The sequence below is a fragment of the Coptis chinensis genome, chromosome 1 (assembly GCF_015680905.1).
Source record: "Coptis chinensis isolate HL-2020 chromosome 1, ASM1568090v1, whole genome shotgun sequence".
Taxonomy (NCBI): Eukaryota; Viridiplantae; Streptophyta; class Magnoliopsida; order Ranunculales; family Ranunculaceae; genus Coptis; species Coptis chinensis.
In genome coordinates this window covers 49204879-49224668 of record NC_141456.1, presented here as the reverse complement: position 1 = coordinate 49224668, position 19790 = coordinate 49204879, and the positions used below count along the sequence as shown (strand labels likewise).

General features: G+C 34.2%; 1 long non-coding RNA gene across 1 annotated transcript; it reads left to right on the top strand.

Annotated features, from left to right (window-relative positions):
• Nucleotides 1–2089: 2089 nt before the first annotated feature.
• Nucleotides 2090–2814, top strand: LOC147524380 (uncharacterized). Its single transcript, XR_015196945.1, has 3 exons — nt 2090–2218; nt 2316–2379; nt 2658–2814. It is a non-coding gene; the product is annotated as an uncharacterized LOC147524380 (long non-coding RNA).
• The last annotated feature ends 16976 nt before the right edge of the window (nt 2815–19790 follow it).

Genomic DNA, 19790 nt, shown 5'->3' with positions numbered 1-19790 from the left:
ACCTTGGCTGGAAATTTGGCCGAGTACTGCCTCACCAGTGGCCCTGAGGAGAATGAATCGAATTAGTGACCTTTGGGAAGCAAACCCAAGGCCGGACCACCAAATTCAAATTACCCATCATTAAGTTTTGAGCTAATTAAAGCTTCATTAGAGGAGAAGAAGAAGAAGAAGGAATCAAAACAAGGTGGAAATGTTCTACTCACATCAACTTCTAGCTAGAAAAGTTTCACTAGGCCAAAGTGTTTATAACTATTTAGTACCACGAACTTTCATTTTTTTTTCTAAATGGTACCTGATTTTTTTTTCTCACCTATTAGTACCACATACTCTCAATTTGCTTCAATTTAGCACCTAAGTTCACTTGTCGTCTCAATCTGTTTTATTTCCATGACGGCAAACTCATCACATGACTAAGAATTTTTAATTATTTAGTACTACAAACTTTTCCATTTTTTCCTAAAAGGTACACTAACTTTTTTTTCTCGCCTATTATAATAATTAGTACCACGTACTCTCATTTTCCTTACGATTTGGTACCTTAGTACATTTATATGACCAAAATATCCTTATCTTTAATTTCTTTCCAAATTGACATTCCTTCACATAAGTTACTAAGTCATCTGACATGTCCCAATAGAGTGAATCCGACGATGATTACAGGGCTTTTTAGACTTTGGTCCTACGTATAGTTGGTTTATTAGACTTTGGTCCAAAAAAGCTTGAATATTAGACTCACTACCAAAAAAGTGACTTTTAGCCGCGAATGTTTTTGCCCAGGCCAGGGTTTGGTGGCTAGATATCACTTTTTGCCACGAAATGTAGAAGTTGTGGCAAGAAATCACTTTTTGCCACAAAATGTAGAAGTTGTGGCAAGAAATAACATTTTGCCTCAGTATTTTCCTTTTGTGGCAAAAGGTACATGTTTTGCATCAATTTCATTCTAGCCGCGGCTTTAAGTTACGACTCTTGCAACAAGCAAGTTCTGGGCGCGGCTTTAAGTATGTCTTTTGCAACAAATAGTGGCAAGAAGTTCTTATTTTGCCTAATTATAAATTTTCATATTTATTTTCAAAGAGGACAGAGAATTACACATCACTTCCCGCGTGTATTTTCATTCTTTCCCACAATTTTATTTGGTGAAAATTGAATGTCAAATTTTCTCAAACAACAGGAAAAAAAATTGAAAGAAAAAACTGAAACCCATTTCATTGCTTCTACAGTTTCGCCTCCTTCTCTCACTGCATCCGCCTCCTGCTCGACTACTTCCCAAGTGTTTCTTCACTGCTATTGCCGGTAATCACCTTCTTGTGAAAGGTCTTTAATTAACATCTCTATTTTTTACACTTTATAATTAAAAAGTGTAATTTTTTGAGTGTTTAATTATGGTTTGTACGTTGATTCAGTATTTATGAGTTTCTAATATAATCTATATAAAGATTTGAACTTTAAATTTAAATCCTTAACTTTCTTCTTGTTTAGAGGTACAGTTTACTATTTCTGTTTAAGCGAGTGATCCATTATATAACATTATCATGATGCAGATCCATCACTTGGCTGTAAATGTTCTTTTGAAGAGCAAGCAAGTGAATGAAATGGAAGGAGGAGCTCTTTTTGGATTTAACCAGGACATCAATGCAGGGCCACATGAACAGACCGACTTTGATGAGACTCGTTCATGTGCATTTGCTTTCCGTGTTCTGAAACAATTGATTCAAAGATGTCTTCAAGATGCAATTAAATTTGGAAATGTATTTGATGATGCATTACTGCAACATCTTTACCGATGGCTTTCTTGGTCGGTCATCAACTTCTTTTGCATGCCTATCTACTTAGCTCATATATTTACTCTATAGTTATATGTTGCAGCTCACAGTCCAAACTTCATGATCCATCTCTTCATCGGGTACTGCACAAGGTAACTACTACTTTCGAGTGAAATTTTAGAATTGTCTAGTATTGTTACAGAAATGAATAATTACTGCATTAGTTTTTTTGTTACCGGCTCAGAGAGTCACTGGTGTGGCTATCTTATATTCTAGATCTAGCTACTTGTATTAATGTATTGTTTCTAGAAATGTAGCTTCCAAAATACCACTTAAGTCTTCTCTCAAGATGACCATGGTTGGGGAAGGAAAGAAGTTGCTCGTTTTGGACATTGATTATACTTTGTTTGATCATCGATCCACAGCTAAGAACCCACTTGAGCTTATGCGACCCTGTAAGTACTATGTTGTCTACTGAGGTTAAAGTAGTCTAATTATTTTCAAGTATTTCTTTTCCTGTTCGGTTCACGACATCAATCTGCATCTGTGCAGATTTTCACGAGTTCCTCTCCGCAACTTATTCGGAGTATGATATCATTTTATGGTCTGCAACTAGGTCAGTATTGTATACACTCTTGCGGGTTTTTTCTGATGTAGTTGGCTATTCTTAGGATGGTCAGTTTCAAAATGTTTTTGGCTGTTGTCCAATACTGGTTTAGGGGGATTGTCAGGGCATCACCAAAGCTACATTTCTAGAATTTGAAATATTGTTTAACCCTATTAATGTTTTGCTTTCTAGATTTTTTTTTGTATTGTATATTGATATATTATGAAATGTGTATGCGATCAAGGTTGCTTGGGGAGCTTACGTGTTCTCATTATTTTTTTATGCAGACCTTCCCATATGAACATAATGAAGCAAACATTGATCTTTCAGAGTTGAATTTAAAGCACTCATTGATCATTGACCCAACACAATTGAGGTTTATTCATACTTTTGAGCTTAAAGTGAGGAGAAAATAATAATTTTGGATGTGGTTCTAAGACTTGCTATAAATGGGGAAACTAGTGCATATGTAACAGAATACAAGTTGTGGGTGCTTCTAAAATTTTTTGTTCACCTTTTGATTTGTTTAATATGATCCTTATTACATGGAGTTGTTTTTCATTATACGTTGAGTGGATAATTTGCTTGTGAAACTTCAGTCTTGCATCAGTGAGCTTGGGAGAAAACAAAAACTAAAATTGAAAAAGGAAGCTAGAGAGATAAGTTCTTCATATTGTGTCATTTTATTAAATTTTAAGTATTTTGTTGCATTGGCAGTCTACCTAGAAATAATGTCACTTGTCCAATGCACAATTATTTTTCCTTGTTTATTATCACTTGCGAGACCTTGATTACTCTTTTTTTTTTTTGTCTATTCGAGTTTTTGGCTTATGTATCTTACATTTTCTTTATTGTCAAATGTGCTTTGACGTAATGGTTTGGCTTATATAATTAGACCAATTGATGATTGATGAGTAGTATCCGCTACACACATGCCATTCTTTGTTTGCTTGGTGTATATGGGTATTTGTGTACAAGTTTGATATGGGTCTGTAGTATCCTGAAATGCAGCAGCCCTGCTGAACTTATCATCTGTTACTAGCTACACCTCACTTGTCTTTGTTCAAGCCACGGTATGCAAAGTTACCACCCCTTTTTCGTTTTATTTTGTACTTTCTAAACCTAGGGTTAGGGTTTTGGTATATGTGAAATGAGGTTTCTTTGTTTTACTCTATGTAGGCCATTCCATAACCTGTTTTTACTCTAAAACTTAATGTGTTATTTTTACTTGTTGCAGTATAAAGAAGACGAGAGTATTACTTATTTTGGATATGATTATTGGTTGACTGGAAAGACCAAGCCATATGATGAAGTGGTCGGGTGTATGACAAATTGACAACATGAAAAGAATTGAAGCTTGTTTTATAGTATATATAATTTTTTTTCCCTTCTGCTCTTCCTTGTACCAAGTTATTTATTGATTCAATGACGACATTTTGTAGCAAAGAAATATTTGATTTAATAGAAAATGTGAGATTTTTTATGTTAGAATTCTTCTCTGAAGTATTTTATAATTTTATATATGAATACTCTAGGGAAAAAAATAAAAAATATAAATACAAACAAACAAACAATTTGCCACGACCAAGGCAATAAATACTTTTAGCAACCACCGTGCCCGTGACAAAAAGAAATTCATTTATTTTGACAATTAAACTAATTCAAATAAAAAAACAATGTTTTGCTACGACATGACCATGGCTAAATGTTCATTCTCTTGCAGCGGTGACAAAAGTTGTGGCAACAAACTTCTTTCCACACCCTTTTTTGCCTCGAGCGAGGCAAAAAGTGTTTTGCCACGAATTTTAAACTTTTCACCACCACGTACAACTGGCCGCGGCAAAAAATCATATTTTTAGTAGTGACTTTAGTCCTAGTTCTGTTTGTTCACTGTTAGTCAACCCAAGAATTGAGATCAATTTTGTCATGCTTTCTTAGATAGATTTATATTATTACAATTTATTTTCTTGATTGTCTTGTATTTTCTTTTCTTTCAATCTTATTGCTTTCCTTTATTTTCAAGTTCTTCATTGCATTCAATACTTGTTTCCAATATTGTCATTTCAATCAAACTTGTTTCTAAACTTTCTTTATCATTTAAATTTAAAGAAAACAAATTACACTCATTTGAAGACATCAAATGAGTGTGACTTGTTAACAAAGTCATCTTTTTCTCTCTCTTTTCATTTCATGTTTTAATCCACAACCAACTCAATGTTTTCAATATTTTTCCTTTTCTAAACAACTTGTTTTTCCATACCTTTTAGATCTAGAACAATGAATAAGAAAAGTTGATCGAGAAGTTCTTGTCTTTAGTCATCAACCATTTTCCCTATCTTAAGATTTAGGATCGAAACTTCAAACTCATAAACCACGACTCCCACAATCTACATCTTCATCAAATGGCGCCGCCGTCATAGATCTTAGCTTGGGAAGAAGATAGATACAAACAAATAGTTCTAAACTCTTCTTTTTCGTTCTTCTCAAGTTTTTTTTTTATTTTAAAGCACTTACTAATTCGTGTTTTCTTGTTTTACTGTAGATTCAATCAAACAAAGACCACCATCGGAACACGGCGGAGTCCCTGAAGAGGTCGTCAGAAGCTCGAAGAAAAAGGAGCAACATTAGCCCAGACCGCGCCTCCTCTTGCCGCGCCCGCGCCTCCACTTAAACGGAACGAGATTCCGTATGTACAAGTTTGTTTTTCATTTCCAGTAGTTTAATAATATAGGGGTTGATTAATCAAATTGTTAGCCATTTGAAACTAGTTATATTTTGAATGTTTAATGTTTTAAAAAAAATACAAAAAAATATTTAAATATTTAAAAATACAAAAAAATTAGTTTATTATCAGTATTAGATAAATAATAGTTTTAGGATAATATCATGTTTTTACTTTATCATTATTATTTTTGAAAAATAAAAAAATTAGGATAATATCAATTTAGATAAGGTTTAGGATAAAGTAGGATAAGGTTTAGGATAATACCAACCTTGTTCCTAAAGTGAAAAGTGACTTGTCTTTTGGTTAAAGTTTAATAACTTATTAAGTGTTAGAAATTTGATCAACTTGGACCATTTGGATGCGTGAGGCGAGTAGTGTAACGTGTGCTTACGCATCTCAAATCAACTTGAAGATTAAATTTCTAATCATTGACATATTTCTTTTCATTAATCTTATTAATTAGTTATATAGTTTAGTAGTTAGTCTTTTATTTACCTTGTGTTAAGTTAAGCCCATGAAGGCAAAGTTGTAAATTATTGGCTATGACACCATTTCAACCCGACTTGTGGGTTTAGTTAGTCAAAATTTGTAATTGAAAAGCAGCGTGTAAGCACGACTTGAGAGGTAATCGCTTAACCTCTTCGAATCCCCTTGAGTGTTATAAGGATGCTTACGTGATTGTTTGAATTAAATTTCCGCAATGTCTTTTAAATTTCGCGTAAACTCGAGCTAGATAACAACCATTGGCGGTGATGACCATTAGTAACCAGACGTTACTTATTACTTGAGGCCTAGACAAACCAAAATTAAAATCAATCAACTAAAGCCTAAAGTAGTCACGCTCCATAAAAAATGGACAAAAAGATAGCCACGAGGATTTAGAGTAAATAATTACCATATTCCGGTGGACCAACTACCTTCCTCACTCCCCTCCCCCAAATTCACCCTGAGTGAGTTTCTTGGTAGCACACCGCTTGGTGAAGTGATTATTTTATTCTTCTGAGCCGTGTAGTAGATCCCACGCACCTAGTTTCACGCCCAATTGTTTGTTTCAAACAAGGCATAGTAAGCTACAGACTTTCAAAGTTTTTATATACAAATTAAAAAAAAATGAATTTTGCTATTTATGCATCATCCTTGTTTGAGCATCCATGGCTCATCAATATGCATCGCAACCGTCATGGAATTACAATGCAAACCCAGAACCTTGTTCTTGTTGTGGTAGTTCTTATCATTGGGCGTCTTAATGCCCATCATATACCGAGTTCGAGCCTACTATGAGAAACTTTTACAATTACGAACCTCAATTTTCAAACTTCGCTAGTACCCCATGCACTCAAGAGTTTTCTAATAATGCAAACAATTCATGGAGTTCCACCACAAATAGTCAACTACCATTCATGTATCCACATGGTCAGTCAAAGTGTGGTTTCACCCAAAGTCCATTACCATTCACATCACCACCCATGTCATATTCATATCCCAGTCCGCCATCTATCATAGACCAACTTTACCAAGAAATGACCGAGTAAACAATACTAATTCAGCAAATAGCAACAACCTTATATTTTTTCCAATCCGGTTTAAAAGGTACCACATTTGAGACTAATATTCTTCCTATTAGTCCAGAACCCAACCAACAAGAGAAACAAGGTGTTACTATAGCAAAGCTGATTGCTAAAGCCCATACTGATATTAATGACCAATTAAAACCCAATCATCATCCACCTGACTATCGTGTGAATTCTAAATCTTATGATGATGATTACATGTCTGAAGTTACAGTTTCTCTCACTTGTCCTAGTACACCATCACCTATGTATGAAAAAATTATAGCAGAAGAAACTCTAGAACATGTGTTGGACTCGACACACTTGGACAATGACATTGAGAAAATTTATAAAGATTTAGGACGAGAGGACAAAGAACATCATGTGCTAGGAAAAGAGGATATAAAATCTATGGTGGAAAGTGGATCTCAATTTAGTTTGGCCGTTAAAGACTTAACGATAGAACAAATTTGTGCCATCCTTAATATTGCCGATAAGAACCACAATTTTGTGGATGTGCCAAAACTAGATGAAGAATTCTTTGAGTCCTCGAGATCATGTGAAGAACCACCACCCGACCATCATTCTCCTAAGTTAATACATCTTGAAAGCCAACCTCCATTCATAAAAAATCCTCTAATTTATGAGGATTGCACCACTACACCATTTCAAAGAAACCTCCAATTCACACTTGAGCCAATTGCCTCAGAGGTCCTTCAAAATTTTCTCAATCTGCCTATTAAAGAGACTTTGCCCAACATGCAAACTCAAGACTTTAACATCCCAGTAGTGGAGAGCCCTAGTATGTCATATTTCACATCATCTGAGCTTTATAATGGACAACATCTATGACACTCACACTCTAATGGACAATTCAAACATGACGGATTATTGCATACATTCCATGATGGGTTGTATAAGTTTTCTCTTATCATTCTGCATCTTACACTCCAAATGACACAAATGATGTCCGGATAGAAAGACCACACGTCCATTGCTTGATCACCACACCATATCCTAGGAGAGAATTTAGGCCCCTTTTGGATCGATGTAGCCAAATAAATGTTAAAAATCCAAAAATATATTTTTCCTCTAGTTACCCCTTTTTGAGCCTTCAAAAACTTTTAAAAGCTTTTTTATACTTCACCATCAATCCCTCACCCGTTACAACACACAATGAAAAGCTGACCCAGCTGACGAGTTCAAAATTGGATGAATAGTAAAAAGATAAGAGAAGGCCTTGTACAAAAATAGATCAGTTAGTTGCTTCAAAAAGAAAGAAAAGAAAAGAAAGACATATCAAAAACCAAAACTCCAAAAAATCAGAAGAGTCAAAAATTGAATCTCCTAAAAGTTGAAAATAAAAAGGAGTTGATATCAAAAGAAACAAAAAAAAAAAAAAAAAAAAAAAAGTTAGAACTCCCAAAAATCAAAATCATATGGAGTGACATAGACAAAGGGCTAAAGAATGAATCACAATTTAGAAGCAAAGAACAAAACAAGATTCTTCTCTAGTTACAAGTATCTTGAAGACCCGATTTCTCAACTTATCAGATTTTGTTTTCTCTTCCTTTTTCTTTTTAAACTATCACCCTACCCCGTAATTCCTAATAAAAGACTTTTAGCTCAATTAAGAATAGGTTGGTGTGATAGTAAGTGACAATTGTGATCAATCGACCTCGGTTTCCTTTGGACATCATTTGGGTATGTGAGGAATATAAATGTCCGCTGCATTTGAGAGAATGAAACTTGAGTGAATTTATTAGAGAGTTTGTGTTTTAAGACATCCCTGTGAGAATCTACCTTAAGGACACTCTCCAAAAGTTTCGGAAACAACTCTGCTTTTGCATTTCATTGCTCATGTTTGCTCATTATCTTAAGATGATTTAATTATTATACATATCTTATCCAAAGTTCAAAGTAGCTTGTTCTTATTCCCCGCTAATGAGATGTATAGACTTCTGAGAATAAATAAAGAGACAAAACACTTTGTACTAGATAGAAAAAGTTTGTGAGTACCTTCTATGGAAAACTCTCATAAGGCTTAAGCTCGTCCACTAGGGAATTCCTAGTGGTTGAAAGCCTTGTTGCTTACTGTCAATCTAATCGTACTCTACAAAACGAGATTTGGATAATAAATCACACATTTGTGATCTTAGTTCCATCTTTGTTTAAGGACAAGCAAAATGTTGTTTGGCCATGAACAGTCTCCAAATGTACGTTTAATTACATTTACAATGTTTCAAATATGCCTTTCTTATGTTTAATGAACAGACAACTCATAGCTTTTGCTACCTTTTGTAGGGTACAGGTTATTTAGGATATATACTCCTAATACATGCATTTTAGCACAAAAAGGAGTACTATCGTCGCTACTTGAGAAGATTCTAGCTTAGGAGAAAAAGTACCGAAAAGTCAAAGTCAAAGTCAACGGTCAACAATTAAGGACTCAAAACCAAAAAACGGAAGATCATGTCCTTAACCCACAAGACCAAAGATTATGTCCTCAATTCAAAAGTTGGCATCCTTAGCAGGCTTGTTCAAAAAGATACCTAAAGCATAAAACAACCTTAATGAGGTGTCTTATTTCTAAAGGATGAAAGAAAAGTTGTAACCTGTAAAAGGTGTAGTATATAAGCCAAAGTCAGAGGAGAGAGAGCTTACCATAGAAATAATCTTTGGTCATTAGGAGTAGTTTAATATGTTTTAAATTAATAGTTTAATTGTTATTTACATTGTTTAAATTTTTATGTTCTTTAAGCTTTAGTTAATGAATCAAGTTCTTATTATCTTCAATACAAAGTTGTCAATCTTTTTTTCTCATTACTCTTATCCCATTACTTCTTTCTAATTTGCTTTCTCAACCCAACACAAGTTCACTCGTTTGACAAGTTAAAATGAGTGTTACTTGGTGACTAAGCAATCTAAACAACTTCTTCCATATATGTTTTCACCATTAAATTAAACAATCTTAAAATCTAGTTTTCAAGCTTCCTTTCAAACAACAATAGTTTTACTTTGATAAACACCGTAGCAACCCATAGTTGAGTAGAAAAGCTTAGAGAGTGAGACTTTCCATCATCACAACCATCATTCTTTTCTTAGATTTAAGATGATAAACAAAACCCTTTACAAATACTACTTTTCTCAACAATCAGGCCGTTGTTGATCAGACCCCAAATGTGCATATTTATCCCTTTACATTACTGCATTATAGCCTTTCTTAGGCATAATAAATAGACAACTCATACCTTTTACTGGTTTTTGAAGATTATAGGCCATTCCAGACTACTTATCATAAAAGATGCATTTTAGCGCCAAAAGGAGCTCTATTAACGCTTGTTATATGATAACTCTAGCTTATAGGAGAAAATGCTGAAAAGTCAAAGTCAAAGTCAACGGTCAAGAACTCAAACCCAAATGACTGAAGATTATGTCTTTAACTCAAAAGACTGGAGATGATAGCCTTGTCTCAAAAGTAGTCTTGCTTAAACCCTAGTTTGCTCAAGAAGAAAGAAGAAAAGAAAAAGAATAAAGGAAAAAAGAAAAGTAAAAAACAAGTGTGTGAGGTGTTTTAATTGTGGAGGGAGATGAAAAATTAGTCAGTGTAAAAATAAGAGTATAAAATCAAAAAGTAGAGAGAGAAAACATTATCCAATTCTTGGTTTGACAACCCAAAAATTGATATCAATTTTATCATGTTTTCTTAGATAGATTTATATTATTGCAATTTATTTTCTTGTCTTGTATTTTCTTTTATTTCAATCTTATTGCTTTCCTTTATTTTCAAGTTTTTCATTACATTCAGTACTTGTTTTCAATATTGTCATTTCAATCAAACTTATTTCTAAACTGTCCTTGTCATTTAAATCTAAAGAAAACAAGTAAGTAATTATCTCTGTCGAAGATTCTGTTGGCTTAGAATCTTCGTATATAAGTAATTTTTAATTTCCCCTAGTTAGTTTTAATTCAACTGTTAGTAGATAAAATGTAGATAGATTTGCAAAGTTTTGAGTTTTCGAAACCAAAAAAAAAAAAAAAAGGAAAAAATTAGTTTATTTTCACTATTTGATAAATGTTAGAATTTTAGGATAATATCATATTTTGACATTATCTTTATTATGTTTTTTATTTTTATTTTTTCTAGTATAATGACAATAATAAAATAAAAATTAGGATAATATCAACTTATGCTTAAAATAGGAAGTATTTGGTATTTGGTTTAAGTTTTTAAACTTACCAAGTATTGGATATTTGATTAACTTGGGACATTCGAATGCGCGAGGCGAGTAGTGTAACAATACGCTCGCGCATTACGAATTAACTTGGAAATTAAAAATTCAATCTTTGAAATTTCTTGTTATATTTTTATAATCATGTAGTTAATAGTTAAATCACATTTAGTTAATTTTTGTTAAACGTAGTTACTTTTCGTGTTTACTGCTTTCATAGTTTTAAGCCCAAGAAGACAACTTTGTTTTAGGCCCACGAAGGCAACCAATTATATCTTATTGGCTTTGCCACATTTTGACACGACTTGAGGGTCTTAGATAGATTAAAGTTGTAACCATAAGGAAACACTCGAATGGTGGGTTGACATGCAAGACACCAAACACTTCGTCAACCCCACCATGTCGCCTTCACCCTAAGGGTCGTGTACGCACACCATGGGCGGTTCTTTCTAAACCTCCTCACTACAAAGTGTAAGAGGATACTTGTATGTTACTAAGCATGCGTGCATGATTGTGTCATTTACATTTCAGTCTCGTCTTTACATTAATGCTAAGGCTAAACCCAAGCCCTAAAAAAACAAAAAGTGGGATTAAACCCCACATTAGAACGAACATTGCGTGAATTGTTTGTTCCATAGACCAAACTAAAAAGATAGAATCAATCAAGCAAGAGCCAATCTAGTCATGTCCATCAAGACAAACATTTAGCATGAACATGGAGAGTAGAGAGCTACAAAATTCTAGTGGACCAACCACCTTACTCACTCTCTTCCCCCAGAAATACCGAGAGTGCGATTCTTGGTGGCACACCATCTGGTGAAGTGGCAATCTTCCCTTTTGACGCGTGTAGAGCCAAAATCCTAGATTTGCACCCACTGTTCGATTTGAACAGGGCATAGTATCTAATCTACAGACATTGCATGCAAACTTTTCAAAAACTTCAAGGTCACAAATGAATTTATGCAGATTGTGCATCATTCTTGTTTTAGCATCCATGGCTTATCAATATGCATCACAACCGTCATGGAATTACAATGCAAATCCAGAACCTTGTTCTTGTTGTGGCAGTCCGTATCATTGGGTGTCTCAATGCATATCTTATACCTAGTTCAAGCCTCCTATGAAATATTCTTACGATTACGAATCTCAATTTTCAAATTTCCTTACTACCCAATACACGCAAGAGTTTTCTAATCATGCAAACAATTCATAGAGTTCAAACACAAATAGTTAACCATCATTCATACCTACACCTGGTCAGTCAGAATATGGGTTCACTAACAGTCCATTACCATTCATAGCACCATCCATTCCAAATTCATATTCCACTCCACCATCTGAGACTAATATTCTTCCCACTAGTCTAGAACCCAACCAAAAAGAGGAACAACCATCATGATATTTATGACCAATTAAAACACCATTACCATCCACCTGACTATCGTGTGAATTCCAGATCTGATGATGATGATTACGTGCATGAAGTTGCAGTTTCTCTCACTTGTCCTAGTACATCATCACCTATGCAAGAGACCACTCCGACAAAAGAAACTCTAGAACCTATGTTGGAAAGAAACTCGACACACTTGGACAATGACATTGATAAAATTTATGAAGTTCTAGGTAGAGAGGACAAAGAAAATGAAGTGCCTAGAGAAGAGGATATAAATTATATGGTGGAAAGTGGATCCCAATTTAGTTTGGCCGTTACAGACTTATCGATGGAACAAATTTGTGACATCCTTACTATTGTAGATATGAACAACAATCTTGTAGAAACACCAAAACTAGATGAAGAATTCTCTGAGTCCTCGAGATTATGTGAAGAACCACCACCCAACTATCACCATCCCAATTTAACACCTCTTGAAAGCCATCATCCATTTATCAAAAATCTTCTAATTTCTGAGGACTGCACCACTAAACCATTTCAAAGAAACCTCAAATTCGCACCTAAGCCAATTGTCTTTAAGATTCTTCATAATTTTCTCAACTTTCCTAATTAAGAGACGTTGCCCAATATACAAACTCATGTGTCTATCATTCTAGTTGGTGAGAGCCCCACTTTCATTAAAGTGCCTGAAAAAAAAGAAATAAAATCTATGGTGGAATGTAAGTTCTTGAGAGCATACGATGATCCTTTTATCCAAGTGGTTGAAAAGCCAAGTTTGTCACATTTCGCATCATCAGAGCTTCATGAGGAACAACTACTACCACACTCACACTATCTTGGATAATTTGATCAAACATGACGGGTTATTACATAATTTCCATGATGGTTTACATAAGCATCATTATGCATATTACACTCCAAATGCATCATTTCATTCTGTTTGGGGGTGTATGATTTCATATGATTTTCAATAAAGATCCGCAACTGTTTAGACTATTATTATATAGTTAACAACATATCATTCATCTTATATGCATAGTCTTGGGGAATCTGACTTAAAATGACCCCACATATAGTCTGACTATAAAAGATTCATATTATGTTTTCCGATGCATTCAATGGGAGTGCATCCATAAGGTAACCGGGTCCTCTTCTTGGAGTTTGTGGTTGTAAGTGCCGGAACCTTAGTCTACATATATCTCGCACATTCTAGTATATCAAGCACTTTTTACTCGTAGTTTTAGTAGTGTTACTCTATGAAGCTAGTATATTATTTTTCATTTCTTTTTTTTACATTTCTTTTTCAAAATATTTCTTTTTCTCTGTTCTCATAATGAAAGATTCTTGATACACCAAGAGTTATGTGATTTTCAAAAACCAAAAAACACGGGCAATGGATTCCACATAGACTAACCTTTAGAAGTACACAATCTCCATTCTTCTAAGGGCGGTTTGAGGATCAGTTATGTGTTACTAAGGGTCGCCCATATCACCATGCACTTTCTATCTCAGCTTAAACCACAAAGATACCAATTGTCCCTTACTCAACAACGTATCATCACTTCTACCATAATAACTAATCCACCCAAATTATACATAGAGTACTAATTCACAAACCCAACCACCTCAAGGGTTCGTTCACCAATCATATCAAACCACCAAATACATTTAGACAAGGACAAGGTACCTACAACTATCAGAACAGAGCATTAGTTCCATCTCATTTTAATCAGAACTACCAAAATCCACCAAAGAGACCTAGTTCCACCACCCACTAGTGTCCAATAAGCTACACCCTTCCATTACATCGTGAGCAGTAAATCCCCCAACACACACATAACTGAAGCCATAGTCTGACTGGATTGGGTTCAATAAAGAGCCGACACAAAAATTGACTAAGATCACTGGTTATGGTTGTTTTCAAAAATTTATAGTTAAAGAATCACTACTTTTAAGTACGAGTATCTTTATATCATCTCTAAATAGCTTTCAAAACCTGAGGATATAAAAATGAAAATTATACGCCACGGAGTAGCCAAAATGAGACCGGATCAACGTATAATTTTATCTTCTTGTCAAAACCTCTAGATGGTTAGAGATACATTTAGATTGAGAATAACAATTATTCTAAAACACACACACACACACACACACACACACACACATTTCATATAGATAGTTGTTTACATACTTGCATTTCCCATCTTTTTGTTTTTTGTTTTTTTTAACTTCTAAGTATAATTATGTATGCATGTTAAGTATTTCATAGTAGAATAATTATGTAGATCCCTTGTGTCCGCATAGATAGATGTAGTTTGTTTTTTGTTTTAGTACATGTCTTTAATTTATGTACTTCTAGTTGTATATATGCTGATATTAGTATTATATGCTATGTATGCATGTGTTTTGTGGAGAAATGTATAAGGTTTGTGGTATATGAGTAGAAGGAAATATAAATACATCATGCCCAAATTTTCTTATTCCGCACCATGCATGCTTTTACAAATAAATTCAAACCACGTACATCTTTTAGTTAACCCACGTACATCTTGTTCTATATCTATCAAACCATGCTCCAAACTTGTTTTGGGGTGGTATATTCTCATCACGAAAAATAGAGTACATGTTACTACCGTTTCTACTCATGTTCCTATGGTAATCTCTTTCCTTTTTCATACTTTGAGGACAAAACATATTTCTGTTTGGGGGGTGGTATAGTAACATTCTGGAAAAACTAGGCATTTATTATATAGCAAGTTTTATATTAGATATATTAAGTATATTTCTATATTTCTTTCTTTCTTAAAATATTTTCAAAAAGACCAAAAATATTTTTCTGTTTAGTACTAAAAAGTATCGTTTTCCTTTTTCTATGATGAACAAATGGTTTAGAAGTCTTATTATAGCAATAGAGTAAGGTTCGTTATTTGAACTCAGACTAATATACATACAATAGTTTCTGCATCTTTTCATGAATGGCATGCATCAGCATCATTGATTGTATATAGCAGTAAGTTTTCAAAGCCGAGGTTAGAACAATTAAGTTCCATATCCTGTGATAATCTAGCCAAAAGCATCATCGAATGATTATTGAGTGATGACACAAAGGATGTCCGGATAAACAGATAACACGTCCACTTGCTTGATTACCACGCCATATCCTAGGAGAGAATTTAAGCCCTTTTTGGATTGATATAGTCAAATAAACGTTAAAAACCCAAAAAGATAGTTTTTCCTCTAGTTACCCCCCTTGAGCTTTCACCAATTTCTAAAAGCCTTTTTATTTCTTTGCCATCAATCCCTAAACCGTTACTACACACAATAAAAAGCGTACCTAGCTGACGAGTTGAGAATTGGAGGAACATTAAAAAAAGAAGAAGAGAAGGCCTTGTACAAAAATAGAATAGTTAGAAGCTTCGAAAAGAAAAAAAAATGAAAGAAAAGAAAGAAAAGATTCAAAAATCGAAATCTCCAAAAAGTTCAAAATCAAAAGGAGTCAATTTCAAAAGAAACAAAAGAAAAGTTAGAACTCCTAAAAATCAACATCATATAGAGTCACAAAGCCAAAGGGCTAAAAAATGAATCACAAATTCGGAAGCAAAGAACAAAACGAGATTCTTCTTTAGTTACAAATATCCAGAATACCCGATAAACGTAAAATGAATAGTTTTACCTACGAAATAAAGCGATTAAACTTACAAACGCAAGTAAAACTAAAACTAGCTTATGAAGCCTATATGCTTATCAAAGATTTCTACTCTCAATCCTATGAGATATAGTGGAGTAGAGTGATTCTTTCCACTCCTAGTCCTTTCAAGATCTTTGTGTTATCACGTGTAATTACTCTACTTAAGGTCTAATGAGAGATTTACGAAAAGGCAACTAGACTACGATGCAACTACTCACAAGATGCAACTAGTCGGTTATCAAAATAACTAAGGAAATACTACGTTGATTCGATGATAAGGAGTTAGAGGGGGATTGATTCCACCTTAACTTCGACTTAATCCTATTAACCAATTTAATCGTCAGAATCCGAATTGAATCGCCTTCGAAACAATTGGTTCTTCCTAATGCCTAATTACACATGGCATTCCTACCAATTCATAACTAGCATGTGAGCGATTAAACCCATTCTCATGGTGAACTAATCGTTTCTAGAGTGGAAAGGAAATTACGGCGATTCTATGATAGTCGGAATCAAGCTTTCATCAAGGCTTCTCAACCCCTCTAATGGAGGTTTAGCGAGAATCATTACTTAATCATTTTCGATTAAAGTTAAACTAAACATGATATAAAGAATTGAAATTTACTAATCTAAATTAAACAATAATTAAAATCTAATTAATAACTAAGAATTGAATAACAAGTAGTAAATGAATCAGATCTAACACAAATGTAAATGACAAGAATCGAAATTTAACAACTAGCTATTTTATTAATCAAACTAATTAAGAGTAATGATTCTAATAGTTTAATCTAAAACAAGAATTGGATTTGAAATTAAACTTAATTAAAATAATTAAATCTAGATATAGAAGCTATTATAATGGCTACTTTTTATTCTAAGCTCCTTTATTTTCTAACCTAAAAATCTACTATTCTCTACTAAAAAATCTACCATTAACAAAGAGCTAAGCTTTGGTTTTTATACTTTTAGATCCAAAAATCGTGCATGGGCTTGGAACCATGTTTTGGGCCAGAGAATCAGGCCAAAAACCCAATTCTTTCAGTCCAAAAAGGCCTCTTCAGCTGCAGTTGGCTTCAACAGACTTTTCGTCCACTTTTGCTCCTCTGATTGGGTCAACGCTTGGACCATTGGAAAGCTCTTTCCGAGACGGTCGTTTTGACATAAGGTAGGCCCCATTCCGAGGTCTGAGTCCAAAGATACGGCCTTCGGAAGTTCTCGACTTTTTGTCAAGTTTTACGTGTCGACTTTTCAGCTTTTGACCGGGCTTTAGGAAGGCTTTGTCTTCTTGAATCTTGGCCTTTAATCACGGATCTATTTAGTAACCGACCTTTGCTCCTTTATCTCGCTAAAGTGGCACATTTCTGCACATAATGGACTTTGAAACTTGAAATGCATACAAACACGTAATCAGTGTTAACTCTTAATTATTACTCACATAATTGGTCTAAAAGTATGACTGTTACAGGGTTAAAACTACAGTTTTGGGCTCTTATCAAACCACCCCCAAACAGCATTTTGCTTGTCCTCAAGCAAAGATGAGAAATTAGAATAAGTGACCAAAATGGAGTTTTATCTACTCTCATTTTGCCGAGTGCGATTGCATTGACCATATGCAACAAGGCCTTAAACCACTAGGAATTCCCTAGTAGACGAGTTATAGCCTCGTGAGAGTTTTCCAGTGAAGGTACTCACAAACTTCATCTATACTACAACGACTAAGAAATAAAGCTATTGTTTCCTTATTCATGCTCTAAATTAACTATACCTCTCACTAGCAATGCATATAGAGTAATCAAGTCGAAACCTAAGCTAATATATGCATAATAATCAATCATCTACAATAAACATATATACAATGAGTAATACTATGAAATGCCTAGCAGGTTCGTTTCTGAAACTCGGAATAGCGTCCTTAAATAGGTTCTCACAATAATAGTCAAGATACAACACTCTGATTTTTCCACTCAAGTTCATTTACTCCGATTGTCAAAGTGGGCACACACTTTACCTTACAATTTCAATGACAACAAGGAAGCCGGAGTCGATCAAACACATCTGCCACTTACTATCACACTAACCTATTCCTAATTGAGCTAGAGGTCTTTATTAGGTGTTGTGGGGATTAGGAGATGGTTTAAGAAGGAAAGAAATGGATATTCAAAAAGGACAAGTCTGAGATAATAGAGTTTTCATATTATGTAACTTAGAGGAAACCTTGTTATTTTCTTTTGCTTCTATACTTTGTTTCCATCCTTAGCCATATTTTTTTTCTTTTTCTTTGGCTTTTGACTCCTTTTATTCTATTTTTTTTGGGAGTTTTTATTTTATTTCTATTTTTATTTTTCTTTTCTTTGGATGGAAACTTCTTTTCTTTATTTTCTAAAGCAATTAACTAACTTTTGTTTACACAGGTTTTTCTCTTCTTCTTTCTTCCTCATTCTATTCTCAGACTTATTCTAGATTTGGTAGGTTGAATTTTTTATTTTGTTTTGTTTTTGTAACAGAGTAAAAGATTTGTAGTTTATGAAAGGCTAAAGAAAGGCTCAGAGGGGCGACTAGCGGAAAATAATTCATAGGTTTGAATTTCTGGCTATATCGATCCAAAGAGGGCCTAAATTCTTGCTTAGGATATGGTTTAGTGATCAAGCAAGTGGACGTGTGATTTCTCTATCCAGATTTTACTTCTCCTTTGTGTCATTTCTCAAATGTTTCGTTCATATAAGGCTTTAGGCTATATTCTCACAGGGTTTGTAGAATAAGTACTTTAGCCTAGATTTCAGAAACTTACTGCTAACAATCATAGATACTCATGTAATATATTTATAGATAGATGCAAAGATTATTACCTACATATTAACCTAAGTTTCTAATAATTATTCTGATGCAAAAGCTACGTGAGACTTCTAGATTGTTAAGAGCATAGAGAAGGAAAACAATACCACTATTCCTAAGTGTATAACATAACTTATTTATTTATATTTTTGAATTTTTTGAAATTTTAACTAGAAAACAAATGCATATTATACATATCTATATCCTAACAGATGCCTTAATTACACGTGTTTCTATGCCCCCCAAACAAGAAGCATGCTTTGTCCTCAAAGTATTGTAAATAAAAAGGGTAGGAAAAATACCATTGAAACGTGTGAAATTCAGGAACATCTGCAAAACAAAGTTAGAACGTACTAATATAGGAAATAAAAACTGATGCAACTCTATACGAGTTCTACCCATTATGGGGTTAACAAGAATGAAATTGCTTGGGACATAAGCAGACACTAACTAGAATGAAAACTTACCTTATCTCCCGCGATTACTCATCATCTTCCTCATCCTCTTCTTCCAAAAGAAGTGAGGTTCCTTTAGATCTGCCATGCCATGATAATTTGCGGGCTTCCCGCCATTTATCATCTATTATTGCTAACCTATTAAGAGCCACTTGGTCTGACGGGGTGTAGGGTGCAACCTGATGAGGTTGTATCCTCCACCCTTGCCAAGTCATTGCACGGAAGGATCGAATAATACTATTGGTGGGTCGTATAGTGTCGACCATAATCCAATCCGTGAAACGTGTACAAAAAACAGGAAAGAAACATAGCATGATACGGGAAACTAGAACAGGCATAAGAAGGAACTTATGCCTCATGCTATGGGATCGAGCTAAACTAGACATCAAGGTTCGGGGAAGGTCATGACACATACGTCCCGTGGCTAAAGCAAGGAAAACGCTGCAAGTGGCATCATTCACAGAAGAAAAACGTCATTCCCCTAAAATGTTTAGCATGATCCAAAACATAACAGTTCCTATGTTCATGGACAGGCTACCAAA